Source organism: Pteropus vampyrus, unplaced genomic scaffold, assembly GCF_000151845.1.
Source record: "Pteropus vampyrus isolate Shadow unplaced genomic scaffold, Pvam_2.0 Scaffold175, whole genome shotgun sequence".
NCBI lineage: Eukaryota > Metazoa > Chordata > Mammalia > Chiroptera > Pteropodidae > Pteropus > Pteropus vampyrus.
Genome location: NW_011888956.1, coordinates 1,065,819 through 1,079,891, shown reverse-complemented (window position 1 = coordinate 1,079,891; position 14,073 = coordinate 1,065,819).

Sequence of the window (14,073 nt, the reverse complement as noted above, 5' to 3'; positions counted from 1 at the left end):
TGCGCCTTCTACCAACCGATGTTCTTTTGCAGTCCCCTTTCTAGAAGCTTCTCCTCTCCCCGCATCCAGCGCTGCCTGTACGGGTTTACCTCTCCCCCCTCACCTCTTTCCCACACCCTCTCGGAGACAGAGTTCACCTAAGCGCATGACCTTAGTGACAGACTATGTGCTGAGCACCCCAGATGCGTGTTGTGGGCCAGATCCCTCCCCTGATCTGGACACGCAGATGGGGCCTGCTCCCTGAGCCCCCACCCCGGCGGGGCCTGTTGCCTCATCCTGACCCTCCCCTCCCCCTCTCACCTCGGGAAATAGCATTGCCATCCACCTTGTGCCAAGACGCACACCTGAGAATATTCTCCGTCTCTCTGAGATCCGGCAGGCCGTCCGCCAGGGGCCGGAGGGCTGCACACTCACAGGACCCCACGCTGGCCTCGTGCCCGGCTGGTCCCAGCTCCTGCTCCCTCCTCGGCTGCCGCCATCCCTCACAGGCCCCCGCCCCCACTTCCTCGCTCGCTTGCCCGCAGTGAAGAAGGTGATTGACTCTTTTCAGAGACATAATCATGTCATGCCGCTGGCTTCCTCCAAGCCCCCACTCTCTCCCCCCAAACCAGCAAGGCCATGCGAACCCCCGAGCAAAGCCATCTGTCTCTCTCCCCTCACGCATCCTGCCCGTGCGTTCGCAGCCACACCTGACAGGCTCTCTCTTTGGTTCCAGTAGTGAAGCCATTTTTTCTGCGTGCACAGCCATGACCTCTGCAGAGTCAGACCGCTCGGGGCTTTATTTTCTGGTCCCTGTGCTGCATGCGTGTCCTCCCCACCCCACGGGTGGCAGCTCCGCCTGATGCAGGGCAGAGGCGTGGAGGGCCATCCTCCCCCTCCTCCCCTGGTCTGGATGGGCGGATTCTGACCTGTAAGGCAGAGGACGACTCTGCCCCGCCCGGTTTTGCCTCTGCGTTGCTTCGTTTCGCCTAGGCCCTGGATCAGATTTAGGGCACTGCCTTTCCTTCCAAGTACAGGCGCTGGTTCTGGGTTTCGGGGTGGGGTCCACTGACTCACTCTCTGCTGAGAATGTGGCCCTTTCTGTCCCCAGCCTGACAAGGGCGTGACTTCCCGGGAAGCCCCCATCTGTGTGTCTCCAACCTGGTCATTTCGGTTCATTTTGGCCTGGTTCAGCTTGGACCAAAGCTGTTCTGCGCTTGGCCAGACGCTCTGGGCTCCAGGCATGCAGTCTGCTCCTGGACGTCAGAGTAACTTCCGATGCTTTTAAAGATCTCTTTGTTTTGAATATCCTGCTTCGTTCCAGAAATAGCTTCTTGATAAACAGACAAACGAAAAACTCAGGATCGTGTGGAGCTACACAAACCCGCCCTAGTGAGGGTCGGAGCCTCTAGCTTGCATCTGACCGACTCCTGGGTGACACAGACTTGGTGAGACAACCGCCTGACTGGTGTCGTTTCTGGCACTGAGTTCGGTCAGCGCCATTAATAACCAAAAGCTCCACACGGGGATTTATTTCTCAGACACCCAATTTTCACTCACCGTTACATTTTTTTTGCCATAGGCGATATTACATATCTCTCAAAAATGAGGGGGAAATGATTTATTTTAATTTTAGAGTAAAAATGATATAAATTTAAAAAACCGTGGAGAAACTATCTAAAGACAAAAAAGGAAACTTAACCCCATGCTTTATACAAATATTGACTAAAATGGATCATAGATTTATATGTAAAACCTAAAACTATACAATTCTTAGAAAATGATACAGAAGCACGTCTTCGGGATGTAAGATTTGGTGAAAAATTCTTAGATATAACATTCATACCATAATCCATAAGAGAAAAAAAAAATCGATAAATTACACTTCGTCAAATTAAAAGAAAAGTCGCTTTGTGAAGGGCTGTACAGACAAGCTACAGACCGGAGGAAATATTTGCAAGCCATGTGTCCGACAAGGGACTAGTATGCAGAATACATAAAGAACTCTTAAACTCAATATTAAAACGATTCGTTAGGAAACTCGTGAAAGACGCAGAGAGACATTTCACTGGAAAGGAGTCACGAACGGCAAGAAAAGCAGAGGCAGAGATGGCCGACGCCACTAGCTACCAGGGACGCGCGAGTGTCAAAACCATGAGTTACCGTCGACGCACCTGTTCGATCTGCTAAACCAGAAGATGGCGTCCACGTCGGCCCCTGGCAAGGACGGGGAGAATCTGGACTTCACACATCGCTGGTGGGAACGTGAAAGCGGATGGCGGACGCTGAAACACAGTGTGGCAGTTTCTCAGAAAACCGAACACTCCTGCTACATAGCCCAGCAATGCTGTCCTGGGTACTTATTCCAGAAGACTGAAAACCTCTGCTTACGGGAGTGAGGTAGATAATTGCTCGAGACAGCCGGATTTGTAACAGCCCGAACTGGGAACAACCGAACTGTCCCTCAGTCGAAGAATGGATAAAGGCTGCGCTAGCTCCACGCTGGGGAGCGACGTTGCCAAAAAAGCAACGAACGTGGAGACACTGGGCTCGCGTGGCTCCCAAGGACGTCATGCTGAGGACAGAAGTGCCACTCTTAAAAGGGCACTTACCGGGTCATTCCGTTCCTATGACGTCATCAACATGACAAAGCTGGAGAAATGGGAAACGGATTAGTGGTTGGGGCGGGGCCAGGCGTGGTGGGGTCGGGGAGCAGGGAGGTGGGTGTGACTACGGAGCACACCTTCGTTTTCCAGGGCTGCTGTGACCGATGACCACTAACTAGGGGGCTTCAGCCAAGGAGTTTAGTCCTGCAGTTCTGGAGGCCAGGAGCCCAACGTCCGGGCGTGGGCGGGCTGCGGGGACAGCGGGGCCGTCCGTCCGCGGCGTTCCTTGGCTTGCAGGCATGTCACTCAGCCTCTGTCCCCATCTGCGCACGGCCCTCCCCCTGTGAGGCAGTCTGTGCCTCCCCTCTTCTTAGAACGACACTGGCCGTTGGGTTTAGGGCTCATCCTAACCCAGCGTGACCCCATCTCATCTTGATGACCTCTGCAAAGGCCCTAATTCCAAATAAGGCCACGTTCATGGGCCCGGGGTTGGGGCTGGACGTGTCTCTGTGGAGGACACTCGCTGACAGGGTCGTGCTAGGGGGGTCTTTCTCAGGGTAGAGAATCCTGCATGTCCTGGATTTCTATAGCGGTGGTTGCACAGAGCATGGATAATACGGACACGGACTCGGCACATACGTCCACCCATATCGATTCCTTGGGTCTAATGTTGTACTAGTTATGTAAGGTGCGACCGTCGGGGGCGACCACATGGGGGGCACACAGACCTCCCCACGCTCTTTGTGACGCCCCGTGATTCCACAGCTGCTTCAGTGAGGGGCCACAGTAAACGAGTCCACACAGACACCTGCACATGGTGTTCGCGGAGCTTTGTCCACAACGGCCCCAAATTGGGGAGCCACCGAGATGCCCCTCAGTAGGTGATGGACAAGTACACTGTGGTCCATCCAGATGTGGGATATAAATCAGCACTAAAAAGACATGAGCCAGAGGGCCATGGAGAGACAGGGAGGGACCTCAGATGCACACGACTAAGTGAGGGAAGCCCGTCTGAAAAGGCTGCATGCACATTGTGGGTCCAAGTATATGACATTCTGGAAAAGGTACAGCTCTGGAGACAGTGACAGGTCGCTGTTGTCAGGAGCGTGGGGGGTGAACAGGTGGAACACGGAGGGTTCCAGGGCAGCGAGACCACTCTGTGTGGTCTTTCGACAAAATATGGTCTTCCTTCGAAGCCACCACATTTATTTTACCCAGAAATCTGGAGACGGGGCTGGACGGTTCACCATCAGTGAGCTACGGGCAGTTTACGGCCTTTCAGAGTGAACTGGAGCTGCCGGTTCACTCTGGGAAGAAAATGTAACCAGCACACTCTTAGTCCAAACGGTTCTCCGCATTATGATGAGGCAGTCCCTGGCAACGTGGACCTAACGAAGGGCCCTTTGGAGCCTCGTCGTGTGGAAATTACGCGTGATTTTAGTGGCAGATGTGAAATAGCCTCATCGAGAAACAACTGAAATCACTGGCTCCCTGTCCTTGGGTCCCGCCTGGACGGCAAGGTGACCTACCTGTTTCCCGCCTACTGTTTATAAACACGCTACATGGCAGATACCTTATTCTTTGTTAGTATTACACAGACAGACACACAGGGTTGGGGTCTTAAGAGATAGTTTTCCTCAGCTGCGATGATCTGATCGTGCAGCCAAACTCACAGCGTGGAAAATGGAACGTTTTATGAAGTTCATGCATTCTCAAAACGGCTCCTGCAACGACGCTGTCATTTGTGTTAGGACTGAGGTGACGGCCTCTGTCTGTTCCAGAAAATGTCAGCATTGTCCCCTGTGAAAAGTGGGACGGCGTGTTTCAAGGCCACTGGCTGTGACCCACTCACATCGCACGAGGGAACACAGGCCAGTTCCCCCTATGGTAAAGAGAACGGTGAGGTGTTAGAGTGTCTGCCCGCGTCTCTCCCCCATCCTCTCGGTGTGAAGACGGGCCGGCCTGGCTTCTGCAGCAGGATTAAAACCTAACGCGTCCCCGTGAGCGAGTGGGCACCAATGCTCTGTCCCGCTCTGTGTGTAAACCACCCTGTTAATGGATGAAGCGACTAGCCGACAAAAGTATTAACATTTTTATGGTACTGTTTTTGGAAAAGACTAACGTGTAACTCTAAATTCAACATATGGTCATGGTCAGATTGCATCCCTCCTGTGTAAAATGCTTAGATAAGCACCTATGCCCGCTCCTGGCCAGGACACGGGGAGGAACGCGGTGAATTCTAGCCGGCGCTTCACCTGTCCCCTCGGCTGTCATCCCGTCTGCAAGCACTGATAACCTCGACGTCCCCGAACATGACTACAGCTCCTTATCACGTCTTATGACGTGAGGAAGAAGCCCGGCTCGATGGCGCAGAGTGTATCCAACAAATGAAATCACATCAATAATTTACGTTTCACGATTTAATTTTTATGGGGTTTTGTTGTCGTTGTTGCTGTTGTTTATGAGGCATAATAAGGACTGTTGGCTCAGCCTGCAGTAAAGGGGGAACATGTTGGCACCAAAATTTCAATGTCGTGGCTGTCTTTCACGGCTGGCAGCCCTCAGCTCTCCAGTTCCAGCCTAAGGTCATGCTTACGTCCATAAAAAATACCATCAGAGAGGCAAATATTCACACACACAAATCTGCCATCTATTTTTTTTTAATTAGCCAATCTGCCCCAACCCCCTTTCTTTTTTTTGTTAAAAATATTTTGCTTTCTTGAGCCTGGAGCAAGCCTTACGCATCTTGGTCCGTCTGAAATACCCCGTGCCAACTTGTGGCCACTGGCTCATGATGCAGTTATCATGCTCTTTCCGTGTGCCAGGCACTGCAACAGGTGTCCAGGGACGGTGGCTCATGCCCTCGTTCTCAAGGAATCAGTCCTTCATGCACAAGTGGAAAAGCGAAGACGTTTCTGGATCACGCAAGGGCTGGTGCGAGATGGCGCTGAGTGACCAAGGAACATGGAGTCTGTTTGACACCGCAGACGCAGAGCCAGGCTAGGGTTTTGCTTTAGAATAGCATTCATGAGTCCAGATGCAAAGTATTTGTGGTGAGCAACATATAAAACTGTGCACTGCGTTTACAGCATACTTAACGGGCAGCAATACTGACAGCTATGTTTGTATGTCTGCTCTCCCACTGTAGTTTCTCCGACGTAAGCTGACTGAGGGCCAGTCTGCACGCTGAAAGGTCGCTGAAGGCCTGGCTCCAGACGCAGACCTGAGCTGCTTTCGTCCACACCCTTCTCAGGCTTGGCGCAGGGGGCCGACCGGGGAGGGGAGCGGACATGTTCCCTGCTGTCCTGCCCGGAGACGGCCAGTGTGAACGCAACTTCCATTCACTGGACACCTGCTCTTGGCCACCAGACAAAACGTTTACAGATGTGTATCACGCTCACTGAAGTTCCCAATCTTACGGAGTTTATCCATTCTCACCCATACGTGGGCCTTTCTGTAATGTTTGAATTTTACGTCACATGCATTACTTCTTTATGCCAGGAGGAGGGCAGGAAGGAGTGGGGAGGGGGGAAGGGGGGGAAGACAGGAGGAGGGACTCAGATCGGAGGCGTTTTCAGCGTGGCGAAGGTGAAGATGGCGGCTGGGTGTCTGTGAGTCCTGTCTAGGGCTGGACTTACAGATGCAGGACGTCTACAGGACAGACAAGGGGGGAAAGGGCATTTCGGGGGCTCCGACTTCATGGAACTCTCGTGGACCTCCACGTTCACGAACGCCTTTACCCGCGGCCTCTTGCTGCGTCAGCGGGGTGGCCCGTTGCACAGAGCAGGACATGGAGGCTGAGGTGGCTCCTGGGCTGTCACGGTGCTAAGGGACAGAGCTGCAGCCGGCCGGATCCGCAGGCCCACATAGCGCCGTGGACGGGCCTGCTCCCAGCTCCTGGCCTCACCGTTTGCTGTCGAAGCGGAAATTTCCACCGACAGTGTCATTTCTGTATGTTTTCTCCAGAAGGCCCCTATTCGATTGCAGCTCTATTCCCTGACAGGCGCTCTGTGTGTGAGCGCATGTGTGCGTGTGAGTGTGTGTGCGCGTGCATGTGCGTGTGTGTGCATGTATGCATGTGTGCATATGTGAGCGTGTGCTTGTGCGTGTGCATGTGTGCACGTGTGCATGCATGTGTGTGCATGCGTGTGAGCATGTGTGCATGCACGTGCATGTATGTGTGTGCATGCGAATGTGTGTGCTTGTGCGTGTGCACATATGCGTGTGTGCATGTGTGCATGTGTGCATGCGTGTGCATGATCGCGTGTGTGTTTAAGGCAGGACCTGAGGTTGGAGGTGGCTTCTGCCACTTACTGAGCCGTACTGGCTATTCCTAACCCCCTGGGATTTTTGGTGGGCGAGCTGATGTTTAGTCCTCCCTATGCGTAGGAAGAGGCTCAGGGCTGCTGAGGTGGGGGGTGGGCTGTGCGGGGGCTGGGACTGGATGCCGTGAGGGGAGGGCGGGGTTTCACAGTGGTCCAGGGTCACCTCCCGAAGGGGCTTCTCTAGATGGCAGGCCCTCCGCGTGGCGTTTCCTAGGAAGCTCTGTCATTATAGAATCATGCCATCACCTGCCTCGTCTTCATCATCACCGAATCGCAGTCTAGACGATCATCGCGATGTTGCTGCTGCTGCGAATAGGCTCTCCATCTCTGTTTCCCCTAAGAAGTGGGCAGGCGTGTTCACTTTGCAAAAGGAAACTGGAAAGGCAGTGTTTTGAGGCAGACACAGACTCTACAATATGCTAACGACATAGTAGCAATAATTAAAAGTCACCAGACTAATTACAATGCCAAGTGTCTGGTAATAAACAGTAGTTACATGGCCTCCCAGGGCTGCGCCACCACGGAGGGGGCGGAGCACGAGATCACGTGCCAGGCTCCTGCGGCCAGCCTCCCCCTGAGTGGGGCCAGGCCGGCGGGTGGCTCTGGGGTTACCGGACTGCTGAGGCCGAGCGCAGAGAAAAAATAAAACTATAGATACAGAGATAGAGCCACTTTAACAAGGGGCCCGCACATCAGGCCTCAAACCGCTGGAGGTTGCAGGAAGACGAAACCAGCCTTGGACGAGGAGAAAGCACCCTGTGTCCCGAGGGACTGTGGCTGAAGCTAACGAGAAAGCGCAGGTTGTGGGGACGGTGAGCGCTGGACCGCTTAGCGTGCACACCGCTGTGCCACGTCGTCTACGCCCATGGCAATGCCCTCCTTCCTTGGATGTCACTGTCCCCTTCCCTTCTCGTAACCCCCTGGCCCTTGTCTCTGGGCTTCTGCCTGAATCAGTGCTTCCTGAATAGCATTCTTATTTTTTTTTTTTTTAATTTCAAGTAAATGCTTGCCGCTTCACCCGTGGCCGTTTACTCTGAGGCCAGCAGAGGGAGGAGGAGGAAGCGCGTCCAGGAGCAGAAATGACCCAGGAAGCAGTCGTCTGAGGTCTCTCTCTGTCTTCGTGAATCTCCTTTTCTCCACTTCTCACCAAGATGGGGAAGCGCAGGACGAGACAGAAGGGCCCGGGGACGGAGGGCTCACGGCGTGCAGTGGTAGAGACCGGAGGCCAGCACGCGGGGCCACGCGGGGACGCCCCGGGTTGTCGGGAGGCAGACACGCGAGCCATGGCCTCTGCCGGGGTCCCCACCGGAAGGGCAGGCAGGGCAGGCGAGCAGCTCGAGGTGGCTAGTCCGGCCACTCTGGGGGCGTGGCTGCAGGGGTGGCCCCAATGACGAAGGCAGAGGAACGTCACCTCCCGGGGTGTGCATCCCCAGGGCAGGGCTCCCTGGGTCCGGCCCATCCTGAGAGCCAGCTCGCCCAGAGAGGGGCGGTCTCTCGCCAGCTGGAAAGGTTTATAAAGATGTGACGACATCATCGTGCACCGAAAATTCAAAATATATCTAGTACGCCCCCCGCACACACACGACGCCCCCCAACGCCGTGTCTCCAGAGGCCGAGTGATGACTTCGCCTCCGCTAGAGAAGGTTTGGTGGCTGGCGACGCTTTCACAGTCGGTGTGTGAAACACTGAGCGTCAGGAAAGGCCGTGTCTGCCGCCGGCCTCTGCGCAGCTCCCCAGCCCGCCGGGAGCCAGCAACCGTGTGCCGTGTGTCCGTGACTCCGGCGGGCCACAGGCATAGGCATCAGCGAGGCACTAAGCTCTAGGAGGAACTTGCCACGTGGGCCCCTGAGCCCCTTGCTCATTCAGCACACGGCTGGGGGAGGTGTCCGCCCGCCGGCGTCTGGTGCAGGACGGGCGGTGTCCCCACTCCACGCCATGCGGTCCCTCCAGCGCGGAGTGGGCAGCAGAGCTGCGGCCGTGTGGCCGTGCGTGCCGCCTGCCAGGCACCGCGGGAGCTCTCCACCCAGGCTGCTTTCACCAGTGAGGAAACCAAGGCCCAGGGGTGACGACCTCTGCTCCAAGCTGCACACACAGTACCAGATGCGGGTCACATTCGTGCAGCTGGAGATGACTCAGGCCAGTCTGCCACACGGCTGTGAGCTGGTCCTCAGGTGGCAGGAGTGCCCACCGCCGTCCCCCACTCCCTCCTGGAGGCTCCCGCGGGCAGTGGGGTTCCCCGTGCCAGGCGTTTGGACAGGGGGGGTCCTCTGGGCTGCACTCGGGGGAGAGTGCTCTTATTCAAAGACTAGCACAGTTGTTTTCACGAGAAGACAGGGTCATTTAATTCTGACGCCGTTAAATTAATGAAACTCTCAGGGCTTGGCTGGTGACACTCTAATTAAACTTATAGAACATGGTTCAATTGTGTAACCGTGTGGGCTGACTTTCAGACAGATGAGTCCTGGCCGGTTAATCGCTTGTCTGCCGTATCAGGTAAACCGGGGTCACGTATTGCGTCACACAGAATCCCAAACACATCGCAGCTCCACGTCGGGGTGTCCTGTGGGCAGAGGTCAGCTCGCTCTGCTGCTGAGGTCGTGGAGGAAGTTATGCTTGTCACCTGCCCACGCACCAGCCGGCCGGGCTCACGGTGCCTGCTCATGCCAGATGCAACCAGCCAGGCCAAAGGACGTTCGCTGCACAGCAATCTGGAACACACAGTCCAATCGAAGGTGAACACCTCATGAACCCAACGCCACCTTCCGGGTGTGCCGCCTGTAAGACGCTCTCACGCGTGTGCACGATGAGACACGCACAAGGCAGCGCCCCTGGTCCTGCAGAGAAACTGGAAATACCTCCAGCGTCCGCGGACGGGGGGATAAATACAGCTCAAAAGAGTGGATTGGAGCTTGAGGTACCAGAATGAATGCATCGCAGAGAATCCTGAAGGGAAGGTATGGGATGTGGAATGACACCTACAGTACCCTGCCTCCCGCGCGCACCTCGATGCGCTCTTTGTGGTGCGCACCCTCACGGGCCGCAGAGACACCAACGCACTAGCGAGCTCATTAGACCCCGAGATGGTGGGCACAGCTATCTTCCAGAAAGGATAAAAAAGGAAGAATTGGAGGAGCACAGATGGGAAATTTAAACCGTAACTGTACTGATTTACGCCTTTAAAGTAATAAGGACTAGGGTAACGCCGCGAAATATCGTTTCCCAGGAAGCTGGGTGATGCATGTTCATTATTTTGTCCTCTATGGTTTTTTTTTTTTTTTTAGACGCTTGAAAAATAGCTCATAATATATAAAGAGCTTCCTGTGAGCTAAGCATTAGGACATTCGGTACAGTAAGAATAATACCTGCAAGGAAGGTATAGACAGCCAAAAAAAACACCGCGGCACTTAAAACACCCTTCTGGCCGGCACCGTGACAGCGGCGCAGCGTGCAGCCCGCCTTTGACGCGAGCAGACTTACTCGATAACTTTTCTCCCGAGCAGGATCTACTTTGAAAGGAACTTGCTTTCCTGAATTTTTCTCTTCATAAATGTGACATACATACGAACCAGCCTTTCAAAGTAAGATACACACCGTGGGAAGAGGCACGAAACGGTCGCGGACCTGAGTGGCAGCCTCGCTGGGAGGGTCTGGTCGCAAAGCGTTGGATGTTGTTACTCGTTGAGGATTGGTTTGGCTGGTTATTTCATAAGAAAGAAGGGAGCGCAGGTGGCTCCGAGCCCCTGCCAGACGTCCGGTGGGTGGAGATCTTGGCTTGAGTGTGTCACCATCCGTAGCGGGTGACCACGGCAGACTGCTGATGGCACCTGACCCATAGCTTCGTGCTCGGGTTTTTTTTCCCAAGCCACTTAAAAATTGCTTGAAACTCCACTTTTTCAATTCGCTTCACGTTTAGATGAATTTGGCCGAAGTCAGGAAACAGTCGGTAGCCAAACAAATGGGATTGAAAGCACCGATCGCAAGCTCCGTGGGGAAGAATGAAGCTTTCGCCCACTCTCTGGAATGTTCCACGGCACGTGGAAGACACTCCGATGCTGGTTCGCAGGACTCCAAAGGGACGTCTAGTTCCCGTAGCAGCAGAGCTGCTCGTGATGGAGAGACCCAGTCAGCCTCGCTGTCCTTGGCCTTCGCGGGAACGTGGGACCCTAGCGCCGCGTGGCTCTCCCGTTACAGCGGCCACGCACGGCGTCGGTGATGAGGTCCGCCCTCCAAGCCCGATGGGGGCCGGGACTTTGTGAAGAGGTTCACTGCGCGCAGAGGCCCAACATGGCATTAGCGGGTTCTTTTAAAAATAAACATTTTAAGGAGATACGGAGCGTCGCACCTCCTCAGCCCGCTGCGACTCCCCTCGGCTGCTCCCCCAGGTCCCTGGGCTCCCGAGCGACAGCCTCTCCCTGGAGCCCAGGCCACGTGTCTTCCCTGTCTGCTTCAGCACCCGTCCAGGGGCGGGAGTGAGGAGGGCCTCTGGGTCCCACAGGAGCGCGGATGGCGGTCAGGGACGCACTTCCCAGGCGAGCCCTGAGCGAGGCGGGGGAGCGCCCGGCCCTCGGCCCCTCAGTGGGGTGGGTGCGCATCCACACCCACGTGTGCTTTTGCTGAGGTTCCATGCGATTCTGACATGTTGGCTCTGGAAAACTGTCAGAAATTCTGCTCCCTCTCTGTCTTCTTCCCTCCTGGGGTCCTGTTCACACCCTCATCTCCGAATATTTACCCTTGACCTACCTTCCAGGTCACTGAGCGCCTCCCTGCTCCCAGCCGCTGTTGGAGTCGCCCGCTGAACGCGACTTGGGTTCTGGTTCCTCTTCGTTCTAGAACGTCCCTGAGATTCTCCCTCGATAGTTTCCAGCTCTTCACTTGTTCTTGGCCCTTAACCATATGACTCGTATCTGATAACGTCTCCCTCTGAATCGCCTGCCTGCTTCTCTTGCCTGCTGTTCCCCTGGTGTGTACGCGATTGGTTCTGAGCGAGAGCTGGACACTGCACGTGAGGATCAACCTGGGTGACGTTGATCTTCCCTGGGTGTTTCCTTTCTCTGTGGAGATGCACGCTGCTTTGACGAGCGGCCGCAGACGTCCAGGAGCAACGTGACCCAGCGGTGGGATGAATGGACAGCGAGGTCGAGCTTCCGCTCCTGAGCTCGCTGACCTCTTTCTGGCTCCCGCTGGGAGAGCAGAGCAGCTGTTCTGCTTGCTCCTCGTAGGCGGTGGACTCCCATGTCGCTCCTGTGTCTGCGAGGTCGACACAGCTCTGCTCAGCTTCTAAGCTCGTCAGTTCCGTCTAGGATCAGCAGACGCCCTTCGGGGAAAGGCCCCGATCAGGGAGGGTCATCGCACAGGTTTCACGTTCTCCTGGACAGGTTTCACATCTTCACTGCCTTGTCATCTCTTCAGTGGTCTCAGACACGTAAGCACGTTTTGTTCCTTCGCCTCAGTGGCTCTGGGCGAGGGGCTCTTGCAGCAAAATGCCTCCGACTGCCAGCTTATGCAACACGGTTACTCCTCAGGGCTCCGGGGCTGGGTGTCCGGGGCCCAGGCACCAGCAGGCTCGGGGGCTGGTGAGGGCCTGCCTCTTGGTCCACAGACAGTGTCTGCTTACTGTGACCTCACATTACGGAAGGGACCAGGGAGCTCTCCTCTCCTTTATGAGGACACGAATCCTGTCATGAGACTCCACCTCCCAGAGGCCCCGCCTCCTGACTGTGACATCCAGGGTTAGGTTTCAACGATGACTCTGAGAGAGACACAGACATTCCATCTATAGCACGGATCAGGCCACAAAACTCCTAGACTCTTCCGGGCCTTCGAGCTGCCACCCTGAGTAGTGTCATCCGCTCTTTCTAACAAGGACATGACAGCCGCAGGTGCAGAACCCCGGGAAGGCCCATTTTTAAAAAGCAAGTCAAAAGGGGACCCATAAACAATTTGCTGATTTTAATCTTTTAAAAATGATTCTGTCTTTATGAAAATCGAGCAACTACTGAATGTCAAATTTATTCCTACATAGTTTACTGTAGATTTATTTTTAGTAATCGTTTCATCTTCTGAAAAGCTCATGCTAAAAATGTGGAAAATGCATTTTCAATAAATAATATAAAAATACGGTTTGTTTGAACGATTTTTATATTTTGTATTTTCAAGAACGATTTGAATGCCTAAACGTAGACTCTTGGAAATTGCTAAGAGTGGTCCAGGTTATTTATGTATGCATCAGGCTTGTGGAAAATGCCCTTGCAAACCCCGAGGGACCAGGCTCATGCCCGGGGGACGTGTGCATCACGAGGCAATGCCGTCTGTCCGCACGGCGGAATATCCCTGGGCCTTAGAGAGGAAAGGGACTCTGAGACACGCTGTGACGTGGGCGGCCTCGAGGGCGTTGTGCTGAGTGAGGTGAGCCAGTCGCAAAGGGACACACACAGGGTGACGCCGGTCACGTGAGGCATCTCACGCAGTCCAGCTCGTGGACACAGAAGGTAGAAGGCGGAGCCGGGCTGGGGAGGGGACGGGGCTGTTGTTTGATGGGCTCAGAGCCTCGGTTTCGCAGCACGAGAAAGTTCTAGAGATCTGCTGGACGACAACATGCACTGACTTAACTGCCGCACTGCGCACTTAAAAATGGTTAAGATGATTCATTCCACGCTGTTTTCTCAAACCCCCAAAATATTATTTTTAAGAAGTAGTCTCTCTTATCAAGGAAACAAACTCAAAACCAGCAGCCTACATCTTCTTGCTTCTCTGCCCCACAAAGCTGCATATTGTGGAAGACACATAAATATAAATCTCAGAGACAAAGTATCGCACGATGCCGGTAGGAAGACTGTGTCTCCTCCGCCGGGAGCTCTCGGTGGATTTTTTTATGTTCTGGGACAACGCGGAGAGCAGAAACTCTTTGTCCGCATCGCAGCTGCACATGGTGTCTGAAGCTCTGGGCTTTGTTGTTCTCGACAACAAAGCGGACGGCGCCTTCTCGTCAACAGACAGGCACACCTGCGTCACCTGCGGCCCAGTGCCCCTGCCAGACACTTCCTGTTTTTCATCTTTGCTCCATTGTCCTTTACCCCACAACGATCCACACAGTGCTTCATCTTTAGCCCCATTATTCAAGGAGTCCTAAATTCAATTGTGTTTTCCGTTTTTTTTTTTTTTTT